We start from the raw sequence: 10,726 nt of genomic DNA, 5'->3' as shown, positions 1-10,726 counted from the left end.
TTCTAAAACCATGTAGTTGCTGTATTTCTTTATGTTTTTATTCAGTTATTGCTACTAAAAGCTTCTTGTTCATTCCCTCTCATCCAGACTTTTAAACTGTTTTTTGAATAGATTTACGTATGTCTGGTTGGGTTTCTGTTGGGCTACTGAAGGTGATTTTCTTAAGCCTTCTGTGTGTTAATGTGTGTGAAGGGAAACCACACTGATGAAACACCTGAACTGTGATTTATAACAGAAAGACAAGGGATGTGCCAGTGTTTTATTAACTTACTGCACAGTGAAATAAGAAGTACAGGCTCCGCACACTGAAATGCTACACTGAAGCTGTGATAACTGATAACACGGTTTAAAACCACATTTACAGGCACACTGAAGCTGTGATAACTGATAACACAGTTTAAAACCACATTTACAGGTTAAACTTACTTTGAGTGGGACTCAGCTGCTGCCTCCTGAACTCACAGTTAAGGAAGAAACACCAGCTGTTTCACAGGGACCTTGTACCTGCAGCCAAGTGACCTGTGGGAGAACAAGGCTTCACTTCCTGGATTAACAAAGCAAACACCAGGGAGACTTAAGCTACGATCACGTCACAGCTGAGGTGTCGCACACCTGGAGCCGTATTCACAGTCTCAGTGAGCTCCTGACTTTAGCCTAAAGACTTTTGGCAAGGAGTCCGAGCTGAGCAGTGGCTTAGAAAATTCTCAGAGCAACTCGAGGAAGGAAGAACAAGTGAGTAGTAGGTGTGGCCGACCCTGTTGCTGTGACACACTGCTGGCTCTCTCACTCTGTCTGTGCAGTATGAACCTTTGATCCTACTGCTTGTAACATCATGCTCATGCGGGATATAACTGTCTTTAACAGACCGAATGCAGTCTGTTCTGTAGCACCTGAACCTGGGATTGTTATGTCACTTATATTTTTTACACAGAAGATGCCGTTTCCCACTCATTCTGAGGCAGGACGGAAAGTGTCACATTTCACATTTATGAATGTTTCTTTAAACAGCAGCTTCTAATTAATCAGTGTTTTTAAACTGAGCTGAGGTGAGATAAGAAACTGCAGTTTGTTTCTAAACCAACAGCCAAGCAAACAGGTTTAACTGTAACTAGTGGAGGAAAAATGCACATTATTATTCCATCAAAACACTTTTATTACTTCTTCTGAATGACATGTCTATACATTTACTGCTATGTTTCTAACATATATATAAAACAGGTCCAGAGGTTTCTTTCCATCTCATCTCAAGTCAGATCAAATATTTCTTTGACCTCCACTCGTCCGTCCTCCATCACCACCTCCTCCAGCAGAGGTCGACCCAGCGCCGTCCACAGACGCTGCTTCACCTCCAGGACCTGCTCGACGTAGTCCTTCAAAAAGACCACATCAGACGCTCACAGAGAGCCACCAGCACAGAGCAGCCACAGGAAAATCACTTAAAACACATGGAGGTTAGTTTGTACGCACATCCAGGACAGCGAGAAAGGAATGTGGCTTTTGAAAACATTAAAGAGAGAAAAGATACAAAGTTAAAGAGGAGATATTCACACATTTTTCACACTGATTTTACAATAAAAAAAGAAACAGGGAACATTACAGATTAAAATTAAACAACTAATAGTTGAGGATTTTAACATTTCAAATGCTCTTTTCCTTCACATAGGGCTGCAACTAATGATTATGAGCCTTATTTTCTCAGTTCATTGATTGATTGTTTGGTCTAAAATGTCAGAAAAAATAAACCATTGGGGATATTTTAAATACAAGCTAACAAAGATATTCAGCTTGTCTTAGCATAACAATCAGAGACAGGTGGAAACAGCTCAGGGGAGAAGGGAGAAACTAGTAAGGTTGAACAAGTTTCCAGTATTACAGTGTTTCTGGATGAGGACAGAGCAGTGCGGACTGGGGGCTGCAACACTGAGTTGTAGATGGCTCTGTAGCGCTCTACGCTCAGGCCGTGGATCAGCACAGGCTCCTGGTCTTCTGGAGTCCTGGCTGGTGTTTCCAGATCATCCTTTAAACTCCTCCTCTGCTGATGGTGGCAATGTCTGCATCTCTGTTTACCCTGCTGCACACGCCTATTCCTGCTTTTCACTGCTCGCTGTTCAGTAGGAAACAGGAGAGATCATGAGAAACGTGCAGACCACACACCTGCCACCAGCTCTGATAGACAGCTACTGCTGTTACAGACAGAGCCCTCGTGAGCCGCCATGTTGGTACAGGGCAGCCTTCTGAAGCGTCTGTATGTCAGCAGCAGGTCTGTCCACCACCATCAAAATCATCACAACTCAGTGGATCAGTGACCGATTTTCCAGATGTTTATTTACAAACAACACGAAATGTATTTATGATACAGGAAAAATGGGGATTTTCATACCAAAACACTTTATCTTTTGTACATAGTCACTGTGATATTTCTAAAATATTTTTTTAATTTTGTTAATAATTATGGAAATAGACGTGATATAGAGTATCGGATACTGTCTTGATATATTATAATAAATACTACATTTAGTTTCTCTAGCTGCATATTTCTGTTTTTAAATTACATTTATAATAAAACATACATTTAAACAACAACAAAAATCTAAAATCCTAATAGCAGCAGCATGTTTCTATCTATGATCAGAGTTTCTAAAGTGTGAAGTAACCTGCTGTTGTAATGGTGGAAAGTAACTCTGGAGGCCTGCATTTACTTAAGTAAAGGTACTCGTACTTTGCTTTTCACTTTATACTTTTTGCATTACCTTTTATATATATATAGTTGTTCTTTTTTCCACTGTACTACATTTATTTTGGAGCTTTAGTTAGCTTGCAGATTAATAAAACAACATGTAATCAACCAATAAGCGATCATGTGTCTCAGAGTGAGCTGATTATAAAGCCAACAGCTCCACCAGCTGCAACACTACAGTAGTAAACACGTTAATTCATCAGTTATAATCAATAAATAACAAGCATCATTGCCACTGATCTGCAAATCTGTACATAAACAAAGGTATATATGGCACAACCACTTTACATATATGCTGCAAGATACGGCTTCCATATTTACTTTATCTGCATTTTATCTGGAAATGTTTCTTTGCACATGCTAACTGCATTTCATTGGCTTTACATGGACTCTGCACAACAGCAAAGCTGAGATCTAATCTAATAATGAGCACTCTCATAATATAGATCATTTTCTGAAATCACATTAAGATGAAGGGTAGACCTGTGGTGCTGCAGTTGATCCAGCTGCTTGATCTGCTGCCTCCTGAAACTCATTCATGTTTTTTGCAGTATGAGTGTTGGAGGACATCTGCCCATCACTGGGGGGTTGTGGCTGGAGGTCGGGGGCTGCAGCATGTCGGCCCTTGCTGCTGGGCTGTGTCTGCTCCAGGGAAAACATCTGTTGCCATGAAATAACGGTGAAGTAACAGAACAAAAGTCAAAGTGGTAACATTAGCATGAATAAAGGATCTACACTGATTTTGTCACTGGTTCCAGCAGAGGGTTCCCTTTATCAATCACAGCAAAGCCAAGTCTTCCAAAACATGAAACTCAATATTCACATACAGTAAATCTACCAGCTTTACTTCAGGTTTGTTTTAGCATCTCTAGATATGTTTCTGTTCGATTGAGTCCATGTTTGTTTCACATGCTGATTTTCAAATGGCACCGAGCTGTCAGTGTTGTTCTTACTTCTATTTCAGCAGCTCACTAGAAAAATAATTGAATGCAGTAGCTGCAGGTGTGTGGGCCTCAGGTCTGCTGAGAACCTGCAGATTCACCACACAAAACATCGAAACAAGTCTAAATGTTTCCTCAGGAACAAACAGGAAACTGTTTATCCAGAATTTCTGATGTGAAATCAGCCAAGTTTAAATAACTGTAGCACAGACTGTCCCCAGCAGCTTCAAGTTGTTTGTTAGCACCATCGTGACAGCTTCTTAACTTAAGATTTTGTTTAAAAGATTATTTCCTTACCGTCTCTGTGTGTTGCTGTTGATAACTGCCTAAGCAAATGTGACTGTTTGGAGCTGATGTGATTTTGAACAAACACAAGTAAAAACATTCTGTGGTAAAAGTTCTAGAACACCTCCATAAGTAGAAGCTGTGGGCAGACTTCAGAATAAAAGCCTCTGACTCTGTGGACACAGACATGAGACAAATTCACAACTAAACAGCTAAACTAACATGCAAAGATGCAGAGACCTTTCATCCACTTCACTGTTCTGAAGGAGGACCAGAGAACAGCAGTGCTGTGTATCATTAAATCAATATCGTCATCAGGCTGCAGAGCTTCATTATCCTCAGGCCTCAGCAGTGAAATATGAGGAGAGACGAGGCTCCGATAATGTCTGTATTCCCCCCGCAGCACAGACTGAAGAGGAGCACAGTGGGAGAAAAACAGGTGAATTAACCATTCGCCCTGATCAATAAGTGCCAGCACACAGGAGAGGACCATCTGTCTTCGCGGCTCTGTGGCCACGAGACACCTTTGTCCCGGATTTAACGAAGTCCACACAGCTCAGACTCCGTGTGTAGCTCCTCCACAGAGCATCAGTGGTGTCAGAGACGATCACAGGTGGAGCTGAAGGTGTTGTTATTCACCTGCACCAACAGGGTGCGACTGAGGACAGAGACTCAGTCTGATTCAGTCTCTGGAAATACGCCAAACTGACTGACTTGTGTCCAGACGTGTGTGGATGAGTGAAGGATATGATCACACACACACACATCACACTATTTAAAAAGTAACACCTGCACACACTGACTCCAGGCCAGAAGACTAAGGCTGTGAATCCAAGCCACATGTTCATCAGAAATGTAAAAATGGATATCACACCTGCATCCGAGTACTTTATTAGGAACACCTGTACACTTGTTTATTCATGTCCAATCAGCCAGTCATGTGCCTGCAGTGCAATGCATGATACCCATAAGACACAGGCCAGTGATCATTGCTTTGAGTATTTCTGGGATTTTGAAGCAGCACAGTTTGCTCAGAAAAGTAAAAGCATCCAGCGAGCTGCAGCTCTGTGGGCGGAGACGCCTTTTTGACGAGAGGTCTCAAACTGGTCCCAGATCTGAATCCTGTAGAAACCTCTGGGATGTGGTGGAACTGGAGGGTGGCAGTGTGAACGTGCAGGCACAGATCTGCACTGATGATGCAATGTGATCATGTGAACTTACAGCTGAATCTTCACAGAAACATGGTGAGAACATGTCAAGGCTCATCTTAGTCAAAGAAGGAACAGTAACACATCCAAATACTAGAAGCTGAAGAAGGGGAGCCTTTACGTTAGGCACAGAATGAATACCCTAATGCAGCCACTTCACATCTGCACACATCCCTTTTGTAGTCACTGTTAACACACACACACATACACACACACACACACACACACACACACACACACACACACACACACAGTGAGGAACCTACAACAAGAGGCAGAGTTCCTTCAGTACATTTGAATTCACAAACACTGACTTAATCAAAGGGTGTGAGGTCCAACACTGATGTTTTTAAATTTCAGGTTTAAAAAAGTCCCTGTCACAGTTTGACAGCTACAGTTAACACCCCACCTCAGCTCCTGCAGGTTTGGACAGGCAGCAGCAGCAGAGAGGGGGAGTGTGATGTTCCACTGTGTCTGATGGTTTCTGAAAACACTGCATATTTGCTGTTAGGCGGTTCGTTTGAAACACGTCATTAGAGAACTGCTCTGTGTGGACGCCCCAGTCAGCGGGCGCAGCTTGGCACCATGAACAGAAAGGAAACGTTTCTGCAGACACTCCTGTTCCCACAGACCTGCTTCATCGAGGGTTTGTCAGTATGTAGGAGGTTCACAGCAGTGTTTCCTGCTGTGTTTCGGATTGAAAGAACATCTGAGACATGGACGGATTATGAGACGATGGGCTCCTGGGCACAAACATTTAAAAGGCCCCCACCCCTCCTACACATCCAGGAGCAGGATTCACACATTGAGATAAAACATCTGCATCATTTATCAAGCAGTTTTTTCCTGTGTCCCTGTTTAGTTGTTTTGTGTTTGTTTTTAGCTATTTTGTGTTAATTTTTTACTCATTTTGCATAACAATTTTACATTGATTTTTTTTTATTGTTTTGTCCTTTTTAAGTAGTTTAGCATTTCTTTGTAGTCATTGTGTGTCTCTTTATTAGTTTTACATTCCTTCATAGCTGTCTTGCAGTCATTTAATTGACTTTCCAGTGAAGAGGTTAACAGTCCTTCACAGTTCTCTGGTGGACCTGTGGCCACCAGGCCCATTCAGTAATCCATCCATGGTCAGAGAACGTGTTCACGGGCTGATTTGATGTCAGGACTAACAGCGCATGTGTCACGACAGACCCTGGTGACGTGTGGTCACATCTGCTGAGGAGCATGTTTCCAGAGTCAGGATCAGCTTCCAGCTGATCCCCTACCAAGTAAAGACAGACGCAGAATGTAAAGTCAGACTTCTTTTCCTACCCTGACGTCTGTGAGTAAGCACGGTGTGAACCTGTAAGATAACACAGTAAACAGCTGCTCCAGCATGGAGGATAAATCAATATAGAGGCAAACAGCAGTAGATTCAAGGTCCCCTACAGAACATGTACACTCCCCTGACAGTCTGACTTGGGCTGGAGTGAATTAACCAACTGCTCCTTTAATATTAATCACTGTTTGAAAAAAAAGCATCACCTGTTCATATATTCTGTGTGTATCATCTTTATCTGAAAGGTTATGTGCAACTGCTGCAATTAAATACACAGAGTGCAGTAAAAATGCAGTATTTCCACCTGAAATGCAGAAATGTAGTTCAGCAGAAGTATAAAGGACAGGGAAAAGGCTACTCATGTAAAGTACATCAAGATTTCACTTAAATACAGGACCTGGGTGAATGAAAGCAGAAGTGGAATTAGTCCTACTGCTTTTTTCTCCACAGGGTCTGGATGCTAGGAGCCTGCTCTGTGCATGTTAATCAATGAAATAGCTCATGTACAAGAACCACTGGGAGTTTGAATCTGCTTTTGGCAGCCCGTTGTTTTTATTATCATATTACCGGTGGTGTTGGGGTGTTTTTTGTTTTTTCTGGCTCTCTGCACGGAAACATCCACCTGCCGCCCGCCCTCCTCTCCTCCCCTCGTCGCCTCCTGGGAGCTTCGAGCGCCGCCGTTGCCTGGCAGAGGCGGTGGTGTGGGCGGGGCGGGCTTTTTTTTTGTGCACAGCAAGAAATAGAAACACACGCACACAGGCGCGCGGACACAAGCACACGCACCGCTGCTACCTCATACGTCAAGTCACCACACTAAGCCTTACAACTTCCGGTTACAGCAGGCTGTTCGATATCATGTTCTTGATATACCAGGTATTTAACATAAGGAAAAACGGAACTGCCTGAGTACTCCAAGCTATTGAAAAAGGCTTGGTTTATTTATTTAAGTATTTTATGTTAGGGCTTTGTTTTTAATAAAACGCAGTATTTAAGAACATCCCACTCAAGGGACAAAAAGGAGTTGGTGTGTGTACAACCAAAATCAAGATCCAAAGCACAGCCAGTTCACACACTCATATCTATGAGATGGTTATTGCACAGTGAAGAAGGCAGAGCTGAACCCTCTGTGCACTTCCTCTGAGTTCATGTGTGGCAATTTAAACCAAATAAATGGAAACATGTCTTTTGTAATTGCTATCACATGGGCAAAATGTTTTGTATAATTTAGAATGATGCAAAAATGCACATTGTCTCTAAGATAACTGCATATAAACAAAACAACACATATCTCACAATAAACCCAATACAGCCTACAAACATGGTCTTAGAATGAGATTAAAAACATTAAATGAAGTATGCCTATTTGTTTTAAATAGTTGGTGTTAGGGTTATTTCAACAATAGACAAAGCAGATCGAGGCCACTTATGTGAATAATATAAGGGTTTAATTACTGTTGCAGCAAGGGACATTTCAATACACACAATATGGTTGCATGAAGGAAATGCTCAGGGGGGCAGTCCCCCTGAGAGCCATTTATACAGTCAGACTTAGGAATCGTGGCAAGTCCTGCATCATTGCTGGCTCCTGGAACAGATATATCTGTATCTCTGCAGTCTGACTGCTTATGAGAACTGAGTTGGTGTCAGCACAAAATACAATCAATAAAGTACACACAGTATCTGTTCTAGAGCTACTGTTTACACTTTGCAAGTACAGAATGTATAATAATTGTACTGTGGGTCACCTGATGTTACTGTCTCTTGATAAACATTCTTCCAAGAGTTGGCAATAACTTTCACATCACTAATCAAAAAAGGGCAACTGACCTGCATTATAAACAAACGCTAATTATAGATTTAATTTCGGCCCCAGTATTACAATAAATTTTCCCTTAAATGAGCATGCTACCAAATATTTAATGGATACTGTGAAACTTTGTCTATGCAAAAAAAAAAATTTACCCCAGCTCCACGCCTAACTATAATTAGTAAATATATTTAAATATATGTGCAAGAAAAAGCTATACATTGACAAAATATAATTAAAAACATGCAATACGATTACATAATTTGACACTGAAGTAATCAACTCAAATTGATAACTGCTAATATGTCCCGTCAGCTTTATTTTGAAGGTCAACAGTACAACATCCGGTGTCTTCCTCCTTATCCTACAGAAACTTGACGCCATCTTGTCCGTTCGCCTCGCCCGTCAATAGACCGCTCACTCAGTCTCTCAGCCCGCAACTTCGGTCGCTCTCCCTCGCTGTTTCTCACTTTCATCACATTAATGGATCACCGATTTAAAACTGGGAGGTTTGCCGTGTCGTGGCCGGTTTGCAACTGTTATTAATGTTTCCCGGTCTCTGACAAACATAAGTCCGAACCCGGAGAAGCTGAGTTTCCAGCGGACCGCTCAACTCCGCCGACAGAGTCCATGCTCATCCACACGCAGGTGAGTGAGAGCTGGGGAAGTGTCGGCTCGACCGGCGTCTTGCGAGTTGATCCATGACACGGGTAAAGTTCACTTCCCCCAGATACATGTGTTATCTCCTTCGTTGAATCTGTGTCCAGGAGCTCGTTATTTTGAACTGCGGTCAAATCAGCCGCCGTTCAGTTTTCCGTGGTCAACCCAGCCGCGCTAGACTTTGAAGTGCGCCTGTATACTCTATATACTTACATTTACGGTAAAGGTATTGAAACGGGCCAAAGCTCGCGATTTTCAAAATAAAATACCTTAACCCCAATGCTGTATTATTTATGAACTTTCAAGTTTAATAAAAACACTTTACTTAAAATATTTACAGCATAGGACATCATTTATGGATTCTACAAGACCCGCACTGTTACCACACAAAGAATCAAGCATTTCTACTGTACCATTCTGGAGAGATGTCACTGTTAACTTGTGAGTTCTCCAGTAATATACACCAAGACGCACTGTCACTGCTCAAATGTCTTAATTTTTTTTTTAAATATTGTGACAGTTCAATTGTTCGTCTCCTGACTTACTCCTGTCTCCAGCCTCCTCTTGTCACTCCTTCCCCTCACTAAGTAACGAGAGAGATTGGTTATTGCATGCAGCTGCTTCATTCATACACCCACACACCAGTCCACTTGAGCCCATCCTCATACCCCATACTTGCCACAAAGACAACAATTCCAGTCTTTCAGTTTTGCCCTCTCCAGCTGTGTTGTGTCCATCTGCAGGCACTGTGTATGGAACCACCTACAACAGCTGTCACACTGAATCTGTAAAACAATTACTCCACCAATAAAATGTCATTTAAAAATGTATAATTATAGTAACTTTCTTAAAACTCACAAGCGCAGTTTATTAATGTTTATCAATGTGTCAGACTGTCATGCCAGCAGCTGTATACTCAAAATTTTGACATTGCGTTAACTATATACTGATTCATTAGGAATATATATTTTAAATCAAGGAACTACATTACTAAATGAACAATTACATAACTTTTAGAAATAAATGTAGTACAGTAAAAGTAATAAAACTGTACAACATAAAACAGCATTGGAGTTAAGGTATTTTATTTTGAAAATCGTGAGCTTAATGATGTCCTTATGCTGTAAATATTAAAAAAAAAGTGTTTTTATTAAACTTGGAAGTTCATAAATAATACAGCATTGGAGTCACATCTTTAATGTGAGTTTTCTCCAGAATGGTCCAGTAGAAATGCTTGATTCTTTGTGTGGTAACAGTGCGGGTCTTGTAGAATCCATAAATGATGTCCTATGCTGTAAATATTTAAAAAAAAGTGTTTTTATTAAACTTGAAAGTTCATAAATAATACAGCATTGGAGTTAAGGTATTTTATTTTGAAGATCACGAGCTTTGGCCCGTTTCAATACCTTTTACCGTAAATGTAAGTATATGGAGTATATAGGCGCACTTCAAATTCTAGCGCGGCTGGTTTGACCACGGAAAACTGAACGGCGGCTGATTTACCGCAGTTATTTTGAATCCTCTACAGTTTCTTTAATGTTGTCAAATTAAATATAACGCATTCCATTATATATGTATGGGAACATAAAGCGTCCCTGTGGCGTTTAATGGACGGTTTAACGTGATGTTATCAGCTTTAAAGGAAGATTAGTGTGTCCATATCGACATTGTGGTGTTTTATACTGTGCCCGATGTGATGTAAAACCTGGTGTGTTGTTTGTATTTATTGTCCAGGTTAGACCTAGTTTTCTTATTCATCACTTTATTGCT

At 41.2% G+C, this 10,726-nt stretch overlaps 1 protein-coding gene across 2 annotated transcripts in view; it reads left to right on the top strand.

Moving 5' to 3' along the window:
* Positions 1 to 7,937: 7,937 nt before the first annotated feature.
* Positions 7,938 to 10,726, top strand: part of LOC109969122 (carbohydrate sulfotransferase 8) — a 36,688-nt gene continuing 33,899 nt past the window's right edge. For both annotated transcript variants that reach the window (XM_020615799.1, XM_020615800.1), the window contains exon 1: positions 7,938 to 8,944. The gene's annotated coding sequence lies outside the window, so the exon portion shown is untranslated. The remainder of the gene's footprint in view (positions 8,945 to 10,726) is intronic.

This window comes from Monopterus albus, unplaced genomic scaffold (assembly GCF_001952655.1).
Source record: "Monopterus albus unplaced genomic scaffold, M_albus_1.0 scaffold170.1, whole genome shotgun sequence".
Taxonomy (NCBI): domain Eukaryota; kingdom Metazoa; phylum Chordata; class Actinopteri; order Synbranchiformes; family Synbranchidae; genus Monopterus; species Monopterus albus.
Note: the sequence above shows the minus strand (reverse complement) of the source record. Positions and strands in the feature narration are given on the sequence as shown.